The sequence below is a fragment of the Mustela putorius genome, unplaced genomic scaffold, assembly GCF_011764305.1.
Source record: "Mustela putorius furo isolate JIRA1106 unplaced genomic scaffold, ASM1176430v1.1 tig00003867_pilon_pilon_pilon, whole genome shotgun sequence".
Lineage (NCBI taxonomy): Eukaryota > Metazoa > Chordata > Mammalia > Carnivora > Mustelidae > Mustela > Mustela putorius.
This window is the reverse complement of record NW_025422019.1, coordinates 906,012-920,735: the sequence shown is the minus strand read 5'-3', so window position 1 is coordinate 920,735 and position 14,724 is coordinate 906,012. Positions and strand designations below refer to the sequence as shown.

Here is a 14,724-nt window from a genome sequence, read left to right as displayed (position 1 = left end):
AAAAAGGAAGAAAGAAAAAAAAAAGAAAAGAATTTTTATAAAAAAGAAAACACCTAAGAAAAATATAAAAAAGAAAAGATACATATATTTCATAAACTAGTAAAAAATCATTAAAAAAATAAAAAGGTAACAGTTAAAAAAAAATAATTTTACCCGAAGGCGAGGAAAAAAAAACAAAAACTGAAAAAGAAAAAAAATTAAATTAACTGCAAGACTAAAAAAAAATCACAGGGAAAAAGCCATGAGTTCCGTGCTTGGCTTTCTCCTCCTCTGGAATTCTGCTCCTCTCCTTGGTATTGAAACCGCACTCCTTGGTAGGTGAACTTGATCTCGGCTGGATTTCTTGTTGATCTTCTGGGGGAGGGGCCTGTTGTAGTGATTCTTAAGTGTCTTTGCCCCAGGCGGAATTACACCACCCTTACCCGGGGCTGGGGTGAGTAATCTGCTCGGGTTTGCTTTCAGGAGCTTTTGTTCCCTGAGCGCTTTCCGTAGAGTTCCGGAGGATGGGAATACAAATGGCGGCCTCCTAGTCTCCAGCCCGGAGGAGCCGAGAGCCCAGGCGCCCTCAGAGAACAGCGCCCAGTTACTCCCGTCTGCCTGACCTCCGCCGCGCTCCGAGCTTACCGAGCCTGTGACCAGTTCAAGGTAACACCGAGCTGTGAGCTTACTGTCGTCTCTGTCTCCGTAGCCGGCTTTCCCGTTCCAATACCCACAAGCTCTGCGACACTCAGACACCCCCGATCCTTCTGTGACCCTGTGGGACCTGAGGCCACCCGGACCCCACGTGGGCTTCGCCCCGGGTAGCCTCTGGAGCGATGTCCCTCAGCGGAACAGACTTTTAAAAGTCCTGATTTTGTGCGCGGTTGCTCCGCCGCTTGCCGGGAGCCGGCCCCTCCCCCCGGGGTCTATCTTCCCGTCGCTTTGGATTCACTTCTCCGCCGGTCCTACCTTTCAAAAAGTGGTTGTTTTTCTGTTTCCAGAATTTCTGTTCTTCTCTTCGATCTGCCGATGGATTTTCAGGTGTTTGTAATCTTTAGATAAGCTATCTAGCTGATCTCCGGCTAGATGAAGTAGTCTCAGCCTGCTACTTCTCCGCCATCTTGACTCCTCCTCTCTTCTATTGGTTTTTTAAAGTCTTGTTATGACTTGGTTTTGGTCAATGTACGTTTCTAGGAATTCGACCCTTTCATTTAGATTGTCCAGTTTGTTGATATATAAATGTTCATAGCATTCTTTTATAAACTTTTTAAAATTAAAAAAAAAATCTTAGTAATATCCCTACTTTCATTTTTCTCTCTCTCTTTCTTTAATCAAGAAGAGTTTTCTTTCTCTCTTCTTTTTTAAATTTAAATTCATTAGTTAACATATTTTGTAGTATTGATTTCAGAAGTACAATTTAGTGATTCATCACTTACACTTAGCACCCAGTACTAGCTTTGCACAGTGGCAGTATCATAGCCAATGAGGTTTATCTGAGACACGATTATTGCCAATTAAAAACTTAACACCCAGTACTTATCCCAACAAGTTCCCTCCTTAATGACCATCACCCACTTAGTCCATGCCCCACTGACACTCCTCCAGCAACCCTCAGTTTGTTCTCTGTATTTATGTCTCTTGTGGTTTGCCTCCCTGTTTTATCTTATTTTATTTTTCTTTTCCTTACCCTATGCTCACCTGTTTTGTTTCTTTAAATTCCACATATGAGCTAAATCATATGGTACTTGTCTTTCTCTAACTGACTTATTTTGCTTAGCATAATACACTCTAGTTCTATCCCCATTCTTGCAAATGGCTAGATTTCATGCTTTTTGATCACTGAGTAATAGTCCATTGTATATATAAGCCACATTTTCTTTATCCATTCATCAGTTGATGAACATTGGGGCTCTTTCCACGTTTGGTTATTGTGAATATTGCTGCTATAAATATTGGGGTGAATATGCTCTCTTTGATTCACTATGTTTGCATCCTTTGGATAGATACTTAGTAGCACAGTTGCTGGGTCATAGGGTAGCTCCATTTTCAACTTTTTGAGGAACCTTCATACTGTTTTCCAGAGTGGCTGCACCAATTTGCACTCCCACCAACAGTGTAAGAATATTCCCTTTTCTCTGCATGCTTGCCAACATCTCTTGTTTCCCAAGTTGATCATTTTAGCCATTCTAACAGGTGTGATGTGGTATTTCATTGTGGTTTTGATTTTTATTTCCCTGATACTGAGTGATGTTGAGCAACTTTTCATGTGTCTGTTAGTCATCTGGATGTCTTCTTTGGAAAAGTGTCTATTCATTATTTTTTTTAACTAGATTATTGGTTTTTTTTTGTTGTTGAGTTTGAAAAGTTCTTTATAGATTTTGGATAGTCCTTTATTTGATATGTCTTTTGCAAATAACTTCTCCCATTCTGTAGGCTGCCTTTTGTTTTTTTTGTTTTGTTTTATTTATTTTTAATAAACATATAATGTATTTTTATCCCCAGGGGTACAGGTCTGTGAATCACCAGGTTTACATACTTCACAGCACTTATCATAGCACATAGCCTCCCCAATGTCCATAACCTAAACCCCCACCCCCCAACCCCTCTCCCCCAAGCAACCCTCAGTTTGTTTTGTGAGATTAAGAGTCTCTTATGGTTTTTCTCCCTCCCAATCCCATCTAGTTTCATTTATTCTTCTCCTACCCCCTTAGCCCCCCTATGTTGCATCTCCACTTCCTTATATCAGGGAGATCATAAGACAGTTATCTTTCTCCGATTGACTTATTTTGCTAAGCATGATACCCTCTAGTTCCATCCACGTCGTCGCAAATGGCAAGATTTCATTTCTTTTGATGGCTGAATAGTATTCCATTGTGTATATATACCAACTCTTCTTTACCCATTCATCTGTTGATGGACATCTAGGTTCTTTCGATAGTTTGGCTATTGTAGACATTGTTGCTATAAACATTCGGGTGCACGTGCCCCTTCGGATCACTACGTTTGTATCTTTAGGGTAAATACTCAGTAGTGCAATTGCTGGGCCATAGGGCAGTTCTATTTTCAACTCTTTGAGGAACCTCCATGCTGTTTTCCACAGTGGCTGCACCAGCTTGCATTCCCACCAACAGTGTAGGAGGGTTCCCCTTTCTCCACATCCTCACCAGCATCTGTTATTTCCTGACTTGTTAATTTTAGCCATTCTGACTAGTGTGAGGTGATATCTCATTGTGGTTTTGATTTGTATTTCCCTGATGCCGAGTGATGTGGAACACTTTTTCATGTGTCTGTTGGCCATCTGGATGTCTTCTTTGCAGAAGTGTCTGTTCATGTCTTCTGCCCATTTCTTAACTAGATTATTGGTTTTTTGGGTGTTGAGCTAGAAAAGTTCTTTATAGATTTTGGGTAGTCCTTTATTTGATATGTCATTTGCAAATAACTTCTCCTATTCTGTAGGCTGCCTTTTAGTTTTTTTGATTGTTTCTTTCTCTGTACAGAAGGTTTTTATCCTGAAGAAGTCTCAATTGTTCATTTTTGCTTCCATGTCCCTTGCCTTTGATGATATGTTAAGTAAAAAGTTGGTGTGGCCAAGGTAAAAGAGGTGCTGCCTGCTTTCTTCTCTAGGATTTTGATTGATCCTCTAGGATTTTGACTCACATTTAGGCTTTTCATCAATTTTGAGTTTATTTTTGTGTACAGTGTGAGAAAGTGGTCCAGTCTCTTCTTCTACAAGGTGCTGTCCTTTTTCCCCAACACCATCTGTTGAAGGAACTGTCTTTTTTCCATTGGATATTCTTTCCTGCTTCATTGAAGATTAGCTTGCCATAAAGTCGTGAGTCCATTTTTCAGTTCTCTCTTCTGTTCCACAGGTTTTAGTGTCTGTTTTTGTGCCAATACCATACTGTCTTGTTGATTATGGTTCGATAATACAGCTTGAAATCTGGAATTGTGATGCGTCTGCTTTTGGTTTTCTTTTTCGACTTTCCTGTGGCTATTGGGGGTTTTTCCTAGTTCCATATAAATTTTAGAATAGTTTGTTCTAGCTTTGTGAAAAATGCTGATGGTATTTCAATAGAGATTGGATTGAATGTGTAGATTGCTTTGGGCAGCATAGATATTTTAACATTTGTTCTTCCATCCATGAGCATAGATTATTTTTCCATTTTTTGCTGTCTTTCTCAACTTCTTTCATAGACCCTGAAATACAATCTGAGGGTTTTGAAGGGGCGGGGGGTGGGAGGTTGAGGTACCAGGTGGTGGGTATTATAGAGGGCACGGATTGCATTGAGCACTGGGTGTGGTGCAAAAATAATGAATACTGTTATGCTGAAAATAAAAAATAAATTTAAAAAAAAAATCAAAAGCTTCTGCACAGCAAAGGAAACAGTCAAAAAAACAAAGAGGCAACCCATGGAATGGGAGAAGATATCTGTAAATGACAGTACAGACAAAATGTTGATATCCAGGATCTATAATGAACTCCTCAAACTCACACACACAAAACAGACAATCATATCAAAAAAATGGGCAGAAGATATGAACAGACACTTCTCCAATGAAGACATACAAATGGCTATCAGACACATGAAAAAATGTTCATCATCACTACCCCTCAGGGAGATTCAAATGAAAACCACATTGAGATATCACCTTACACCAGTTAGAATGGCCAAAATTAACAAGACAGGAAACAACATGTGTTGGAGGGAATGTGAAGAAAGGGGAACCCTCTTCTACTGTTGGTGGGAATGCAAGTTGGTACAGCCTCTTTGGAGAACAGTGTGGAGATTCCTCAAGAAATTAAAAATACAACTTCCCTATAACCCTGCAATTGCACTTCTGGGTATTTACCCCAAAGATACAGATGTCGTAAAAAGAAGGCCACCTGTACCCCAATGTTTATAGCAGCAATGGCCACGGTCACCAAACTATGGAAATAACCAAGATGCCCTTCAACGTACGAATGGATAAGGAAGATATCATCCATACATGCTATGGAGTATTATGCCTCCATCAGAAAGGATGAATACCCAACTTCTGTAGCAACATGGACGGGACTGGAAGAGATTATGCTGAGTGAAATAAGTCAAGCAGAGAGAGTCAATTATCATATGGTTTCACTTATTTGTGGAGCATAACAAATAGCATTGAGGACATGGGGAGTTAGAGAGGAGAAGGGAGTTGGGGTAAATTGGAAGGGGAGATGAATCATGAGAGACTATGGACTCTGAAAAACAATGTGAGGGGTTTGAAGTGGCAGGGGGGTGGGAGGTTGAGGTACCAGGTGGCGGATTGCATGGGGCACTGGGTGTGGTGAAAAAATAATGAATACTATTATGCTGAAAATAAATAAATTAATAAAAAATCCTACTGCAAATTTCATTCTCAATGGAGAAAAACCGAGAGCTTTTCTGTTAAGGTCAGGAACATGGCAGGGATGTGCATTATCACAACTGCTATTCAAAATAGTACTAGAAGTCCTAGCCTCAGCAATCAGACAACAAAAAGAAATTAAAAGCATGCAAATTGCAAAGAAGTCAAACTATCACTCTGTGCAGATGATATGATACTATATGTGGAAAACCCAAAAGACTCCACTCCAAATATGCTAGAACTTTACAGGAATTCAGTAAATTATCAGGATATAAAATCAATGCACAACAAAAAGATGGAAGACAACTCCATGCTCTTGGATCAGAAGAATAAACATTGTTAAAATGTCTCTACTGCCTAGAGCAATCTATACTTTTAATGCCATTCTGATCAAAATTCCACTGGTATTCTTCAAAGAGCTGGACCAAATAATCCAAAAATTTGTATGGAAACAGAAGAGACCCCGAATCGCTAGGAAATGTTGAAAAACAACAAAAAAAAATAATAAAAAATAAAAATCACGTTACCTGATTTCAAGCTTTATTACAAAGCTGTGATCACCAAGACAACATGGTACTAGAAAAAAAAAAAAAAAAACCAGACACATAGACCAGTGGAACAGAATAGAGAGCCGAAATATTGACCCGCAACTCTGTGTTCAAATAATCTTTGACAAAACAGGAAAAAATATACAGTGTAAAAAAAGACAGTCTCTTTCAATAAGTGGTGCTGGGAAAACTGGACAGCTATATGTAGAAGATTGAAACTCGACCTTTCTCTTACACCGTACACAAAGATAAGCTCAAAATGGATAAAAGACCTCAACGTGAGACAGGAATCCATCAGAATCCTAGAGGATAACATAGGCAGTAACCTCTTTGATATCAGCCACAGCAACTTCTTTCAAGACATGTCTCCAAAGACAAAGGAACAAAAAGTGAAAAGAACTTTTGGGACTTCATCAAGATCAAAAGATGCTGCACAGCAAAGGAGGCACCCCATGGAATGGGAGAAGATATTTGCAAACGACAATACAGACAAAAGGTTGATATCCAGGATCTATAATGAACTCCTCAAACTCAACACACACAAAACAGACAATCATATCAAAAAATGGGCAGATGATATGAACAGACACTTCTCCAATGAAGACATACAAATGGACACATGAAAAAATGTTCATCATCACTAGCCCTCAGGGAAATTAAAATTAAAACCACATTGAGATATCACCTTACACCAGTTAGAATGGCCAAAATTAACAAAACAGGAAACAATATGTGTTGGAGGGGATGTGGAGAAAGGGGAACCCTCTTCTACTGTTGGTGGGAATGCAAGTTGGTGCAGCCTCTTTGGAGAACAGTGTGGAGATTCCTCAAGAAATTGAAAATAGAACTTCACTATGACCCTGCAATTGCACTTCTGGGTATTTACCCCAAAGATACAGATGTCGTGAAAAGAAGGGCCATCTGTACCCCAATGTTTATAGCAGCAATGGCCACGGTCACCAAACTATGGAAAGAACCAAGATGCCCTTCAATGGACGAATGGATAAGGAAGATGTGGTCCATAGACACTATGGAGTCTTGTGCCTCCATCAGAAAGGATGAATACCCAACTTCTGTAGCAACATGGACGGGACTGGAAGAGATTATGCTGAGTGAAATCAGTCAAGCAGAGAGAGTCAATTATCATATGGTTTCACTTATTTGTGGAGCATAACAAATATCATGGAGGACAAGGGGTGTTAGAGAGGAGAAGGGAGTTGGGGTAAATTGGAAGGGGAGATGAATCATGAGAGACTATGGACTCTGAAAAACAATCTGAGGGGTTTGAAGTGGCGGGGGGTGGTGGGAGGTTGGGGTACCAGGTGGTGGATATTATAGAGGGCACAGATTGCATGGAGCAGTGGGTGTGGTGAAAAAATAATGCATACTGTTATGCTGAAATTAAAAAAAAATATATAGAGGTTCAAATCCCTTGAAAACAACAACCATATAGTGCTCAAATTTTAAACTCATTTAGCTGTTATTTTGGACTATAAGTGTTTAAGCATTAATTGAATAAATGACAAAGTTTGAATATTTGAAAAAAAATCAATGCACGCAAATCAGTTGCATTTTTTTTTTACACCATAACAAGACAGAAGAAAGAGAAAAAGGAGTCAATCCCATTTACAATTGCATCCAAAACCATAAGATACCTAGGAATAAACCTAACCAAAGAGGCAAATAATCTATACTCAGAAAACTATGAAGTATTCATGAAAGAAATTGAGGAAGACACAAAGAAATGGAAAAATGTTCCATGCTTATGGATTGGAAGAACAAATATTGTGAAAATATCTTTGCTACCTAAAGCAATCTACACATTTACTGTAATCCCTATCAAAATCCTATCCATTTTTTCCCAAAGAAATGGAACAAATAATTCTAAAATTTACATGAAACCAGAAAAGTCCTGAATAGACAGAGGAATATTGAAAAAGAAAGTCAAAGTTGGTGGCATCACAATTCCAGACTTTAAGCTTTATTACAACGTTGTCATCCTCAAGACAGTATGGACAGATCAATGGAACAGAATAAAGATCCCAGAAACTCAACTCTATGGTCAACTAATCTTCAACGAAGCAGGAAATAATGTCCAATGGAAAAAGACAGTTTCTTCAACAAATGATATTGGGAAAATTGGACAGCCACATGCAGAAAAATGAAACTGGACCATTTCCATACACCACACACCAAAATAGACTCAAAATGGATGAAGGACCTCAATGTGAGAAAGGAATCCATCAAAATCCTTGAGGATAACACAGGCAGCAACCTCTTCAACCACAGCCGCAGCAACTTCTTCTTAGGAACATGGCCAAAGGCAAGGGAAGCAAGGGCAAAAATGAACTACTGGGATTTCATCAAGATCAAAAACTTTTTTTAAAATTAAATTAATTTATTTATTTTCAGAAAAACAGTATTCATTATTTTTTCACCACACCCAGTGCTCCATGCAATCTGTGCCCTCTATAATACCCACCACCTGGTACCCCAACCTCCCACCACCCCCCGCCACTTCAAACTCCTCAGATTGTTTTTCAGAGTCCATAGTCTCTCATGATTCATCTCCCCTTCCAATTTACCCCAACTCCCTTCTCCTCTCTAACACCCCTTGTCCTCCATGATATTTGTTATGCTCCACAAATAAGTGAAACCATATGATAATTGACTCTCTCTGCTTGACTTATTTCACTCAGCATAATCTCTTCCAGTCCCGTCCATGTTGCTACAGAAGTTGGGTATTCATCCTTTCTGATGGAGGCACAAGACTCCATAGTGTCTATGGACCACATCTTCCTTATCCATTCGTCCATTGAAGGGCATCTTGGTTCTTTCCATAGTTTGGTGACCGTGGCCATTGCTGCTATAAACATTGGGGTACAGATGGCCCTTCTTTTCACGACATCTGTATCTTTGGGGTAAATACCCAGAAGTGCAATTGCAGGGTCATAGTGAAGTTCTATTTTCAATTTCTTGAGGAATCTCCACACTGTTCTCCAAAGAGGCTGCACCAACTTGCATTCCCACCAACAGTAGAAGAGGGTTCCCCTTTCTCCACATCCCCTCCAACACATATTGTTTCCTGTTTTGTTAATTTTGGCCATTCTAACTGGTGTAAGGTGATATCTCAATGTGGTTTTAATTTTAATTTCCCTGAGGGCTAGTGATGATGAACATTTTTTTATGTGTCTCATAGCCATTTGTATGTCTTCTTTGGAGAAGTGTCTGTTCATATCATCTGCCCATTTTTTGATATGATTGTCTGTTTTGTGTGTGTTGAGTTTGAGGAGTTCATTATAGATCCTGGATATCAACCTTTTGTCTGTATTGTCGTTTGCAAATATCTTCTCCCATTCCATGGGTTGCCTCTTTATTTTTTTGACTGTTTCCTTTGCTGTGAAGAAGCTTTTGATTTTGATGAAGAAGATCAGAGGAAACAGTTAACAAAGCCAAAAGACAACTGACAGAATGGGAGAAGATATTTGCAAACGACATATCAGATAAAGGGCTAGTATTCAAATTCTATAAAGAGCTTAGCAAACTCAACACCCAAGGAACAAATAATCTAATCAAGAAATGCCTCCATCAGAAAGGTTGAATACCCAACTTCTGTAGCAACATGGACGGGACTGGAAGAGATTATGCTGAGTGAAATAAGTCAAGCAGAAAGATCCAATTATCATATGGTTTCACTTATTTGTGGAGCAAAACAAATAGCATGGAGGACATGGGGAGATAGAGAGGAGAAGGGAGTTGTGGGAAATTGGAAGGGGAGGTGAGCCATGAGAGACTATGGACTCTGAAAAACAATCTGAGGGTTTTGAAGGGGTGGGGGGGGTCGGGGGTCGGGGTACCAGGTGGTGGGTATTATAGAGGGCACGGATTGCATGGAGCACTGGGTGTGGTGAAAAAATAATGAATACTGTTATGCTGAAAATAAAAAATAAATTAAAAAAAAAAAGAAATGGGCAGCGGACATGAAAAGACATTTCTGCGAAGAAGACATCCAGATGGCCAAGAGACACATGAAAAAGTGTTCCACATCACTCAGCATCAGGGAAATACAAATCAAAACCACAATGAGATATCACCTCACACTAGTCAGAATGGCTAAAATTAACAAGTCAGGAAATAAGAGATGCTAGTGAGGATGTGGAGAAAGGGGAACCCTCCTACACTGTTGGTGGGATTGCAAGCTGGTGCAACCACTCTGGAAAACAGCATGGAGGTTCCTCAAAGAGTTGAAAATAGAACTACCCTATGGCCCAGCAATTGCATTACTGGGTATTTACCCTAAAGATACAAATGTAGTGATCTGAAGGGACACATGCACCCGAATGTTTATAGCAGCAATGTCCACAATAGCCAAACTATGGAAAGAACCTAGATGTCCATCAACAGATGAATGGATAAAGAAGAGTTGGTATATATATATACAATGGGATACTATGCAGCCATCAAAAGAAATGAAATCCTGCCCTTTGCAACGATGTGGATGGAACTAGAGGGTATAAGTGAAATAAGACAATCAGAGAAAGACAACTATCTTATGATCTCCCTGATATGAGGAAGTGGACATGCAACGTGGGGGGCTTGGGGGTAGGAAAAGATAAATGAAAGAACTTGGGATCAGGAGGGGCCAAACCATAAGAGAGTCTTAATCTCAGAAAACAAACCAAGGGTTGCCAGGGGGAGAGTGTAGGGAGAGGGTCGTGGTGTTATGAACATTGGGGAAGTTGTGTTTTATGGTGAGTGCTGTGAAGTGTGTAAACCTGGTGATTCACCTACCTGTACCCCTGGGGCTAATAATACATTATATGTTTATAAAAATTTATTTAAAAAGAAGTGATATATGTATACAATGGAATATTACTCAGACATCAAAGAGAATGATATCTTGCATTTGCAATGAAGTGAATGGAACTAAAGTGAAATATGTCAGTCAGAGAAAGACAAATACTATATGATTTCACTCATGTGTGGAATTTAAGAAACAAAGCAGATGAACATAGAGGAAGGGAAGGAAAAATAAGGTAAAAGCAGGGAAAGGGGCAAACTACAAAAGACTCTTAACTTTAGGGAGAAAACAGGGTTGATGGAAGGGAGGTTTGTAGGGGGATAGGGTAATTTGGTGATGGTCATTAGGTGCGCATTTGATGTAATAACCAGTGGGTATTCTATGCAACTGATGAATCACTAAATCTTACCCCTGAAACTAATATAGTATATGTTAACTAAATTGAATTGAATAAAACATTTTGAAAATAAATAAATAAATATTACTGGACCTGTTTAATTGCAATTTTAATTAATCAGAATCATAGTATTGGGGGCTTATAATTCTCTATTTCTTCAGTTTTTTTAATAGCTCTACTCAGCTTGATCACTATCTTTTTTTTAGTGTAACAGATTTCATTGTTTATGCTCCACACCCAGTGCTCCATGCAATACGTGCCCTCTATAATACCCACCACCAAGATCCCCAAACCTCCCACCCCCCTCCCTTTCAAAACCCTCAGATTGTTTTTCAGAGTCCATAGTCTCTCATGATTTATCTCCCCCTCCAATGTCCCTCAACTCCCTTCTCCTCTCCATCTCCCCATGACCTCCGTGTTACTTCTTATGCTCCACAAATAAGTGAAACTGTATGATAATTGACTCTCTCTGCTTGACTTATTTCACTCAGCATAATCTCTTCCAGTCCCATCCATGTTGCTACAAAAGTTGGGTATTCATACTTTCTGATGGAGGCATAATTCTCCATAGTGTATATGGACCACATCTTCCTTATCCATTCGTCTATCTTAATTAACATGGTGTAGTTAAAATGGATTTGGTTCCAAAAAATTCAGATGATTTTCACCAATCCAACCTCATTCAACACCATGTTGATTTTTTATTTATCTCATTAACAAAGTAGTTTGGGAGAGTTTCCTCAAACTAGGCCCCAATGTGGAGCCTGCAATGTGCAGACATGTGAGTCTGGCTTGTTCTCTATCATGGCAGCCATAGGCGAGGATAGATGTGGCCCATGAGCATGAAGAACTAATATGCACTGTCAGCTAGTCCAGTGCTGGGCACAAGGCAGGTGAGGCTCTGGCTCCTTGTGCCCATCACTCCTAGGCAAGCACAAATGGGAAGCTAGGGTAAGAGTAGGACTATTGATCAAAAAGCAAGGAAGTGTTGAATTTGCCAGGGGATAAGCAGATTCTCTCAGCCAGCTTCTAGGAGATGCAAGAAGAAACCAGTGGGTATTCTTCCACATGGATGCCCTGTCCTCTCCAGGCACACAGTGGCCCCACTTTAAGGAGATTCCAAGTGTGAGTGGGTATATTTGTAATCCAGATAAATTAATAAGTATATTTTTATTCATCAAAAGGAGCTCACAGATCCTATTTATACTCTTCTTAGAGATAGCACTTAACAGCATTTCCCAGCGTGGGTCCCCACCACCATCTCACCTCGGCAAGCACCATCACCTGCTAGGTGTTTGACCTTGCTCCTATGTACCCCTCCACAGTACAATCTCCACACCAAGGTAACCTTTCTTAAACTCTGTATTCTCCATGTTGCATTTCTAGATTAAGGACTCTCAGTGGATCCCATGGAGTCAACCTCAATTATCATCATAGTACTAAAGATCACAGGCTATCCCACAAATACCTCCATGCTCCACACATTCCAAACTGATCTCAGCATCTTCACTTCAAACCAGTTCTTTTCACTGTTCCAATCTCCGCAGTTTCACATGGCATTCTCACCCTTCTCCCTTTGCCCAATTTGTTATATCCAGACAAGTTCTAAAAGTTCATCTATTCTTTCTTCAAACATTTACCTCTTACCCCACCCTCTATCTCTGTTGGTCTTTCCAGCACCGCTGTGTTTCAAGAATCTTGTGTTGTCCCTGGACTGGACCCAGGTCAGAGCCCTTTAACAGGGCTTCCTGCCTTTGGTTCTGCCTCCTTCAGTCCATCCTCTATATATTTCAGCTTGGGAGGTTTCTCAACAACGAAAACTCAGGGCAGTACCTGAATAGAAACTTTCAGTAACTGTCTCCCACCAGCCAGAGTAATTTTGAATGCTCAGGGCTAGCTATACTAGTATCTTGGGGAACTAATTAGGAGTCAAGATACCTCAGCCTCATCTGGACCTCCTAGTTAGACCTTTGGGTAGAGGACCCAGATGACTTAACAAACTGCTCAGAAGAGCATGTTTTTCAAGCCACTTTCTGTATGGTCCACAAACAAAGAATGGTTTTTATATTTAATTTTTCTTTTTTATTTGCTCCTGATAATTTTTCCAATTATATGGAAATACAAATGACATACTACATTGTATAATATGGAGAGTACATATTGTAATATTGAGGAGCATAATGTGATGATTTGATACACTTACATATTGCCAAATAACTACTACCATAGCGTTAGCTAACACCTCTACCATATCACAAAATTGCCACTTATTTTTTTTAAAGATTTTATTTATTTATTTGATAGAGATGACAAGTAGGCAGAGAGGCAGGCAGAGAGACAGGAGGAAGCAGGCTCTCCACAGAGCAGAGAGCCCAATGCGGGGCTTGATCCCAGGATCCTGGGATCATGACCTGAGCTGAAGGCAGAGGCTTTAACCCACTGAGCCACCCAGGCACCCCAAAATTGCCACTTATTTTTTATGGTTACAATATTTAATATCTAATCTCTAAGCAACTTTGAAATATATAATACAGTATTATTAACTGTAGTCACCACATTGCACATTAGATCCCCAAAACTTGTTTATTTTATAACTGGAAGTTTGTACACTTTTTTACAACATCTCTTTGTTTCCTCCAGCTACCAGTCCCTGGTAACCACAACATTCTACTCTCTTTCTGTAGGAATTCAACTTTTTTAGATTCCATATATGAATACTAGCATATAGTATTTGTCTTTGTGTGTCTTTTTCATTTAGCATAATGCCCTCAAGTTTTATTCATGTTGTCACAAATCACAGTCTTTCTTTATCTCTTGTGGCTGAAGAATATTCCATTACATATTTTTAACAGAATATGTATATATTATATTATACACATATATAATGAATATATGTATATATATCACATCTTCATTCATTCATTGACAGTCACTCAGGTTGTATTTGTATCTTGACTATTGTGAGTAATACTACAATGTATATGCTGTGTAGATATCTCCTTAAGGTTCTCTTTTCATTTCTTTGAATATATATACAACAGTAGGATTGCCGGATCATATGGTAGTTCTATTTTTAATTTTTTGAGAAGGCTCCATAGTATTTACCTGAATGTATCAGTTTGCATCCCCGCTAATAGTGTGAAAGAGTTCCCTTTTCTCTATATCTTTAACAACACTTGCTAACTTTTTAAAAAATTATAGCTGTTCTACAATGAATACTGTTATGCTGAAAAAAATAAATAAATTAAAGAAACAAAAAAATTATAGCTGTTTGGATAAGTGCCATCTCTTTGCAGTTTTGATGTGTATTTCCTTGAAGATTAGTGATGTTGAGCACTTTTTAATGTACCTGTTGTCCATTTGGATGTCTTCTTGGAAAAATGTCTATTCAAGTTGTTCGCCTGTTTTTTTAAATTGGATTATTTGTGTGGGGGGTTTTCAACTGAGATGTATGAGTCTATATATTTTGGACTTTAACTCCTTAAGAGGTGCATGACTTACAAATATTTTCTCCTTTTCATGTCATTGAGTGGTTTGTAGTTTTTTGGTTTTTTTTTTTTTTTATGATACAGAGAAGTTTAGTTTCACTTACTAATTATTGCTTTTGGTGTCATATCCAAAAAATC

At 39.1% G+C, this 14,724-nt stretch overlaps 1 pseudogene; it reads left to right on the top strand.

The window, feature by feature from the left end:
- Nucleotides 1-1,432: 1,432 nt before the first annotated feature.
- On the top strand, nt 1,433-1,522 carry LOC123387951 (annotated as a pseudogene).
- Nucleotides 1,523-14,724: the final 13,202 nt, after the last annotated feature.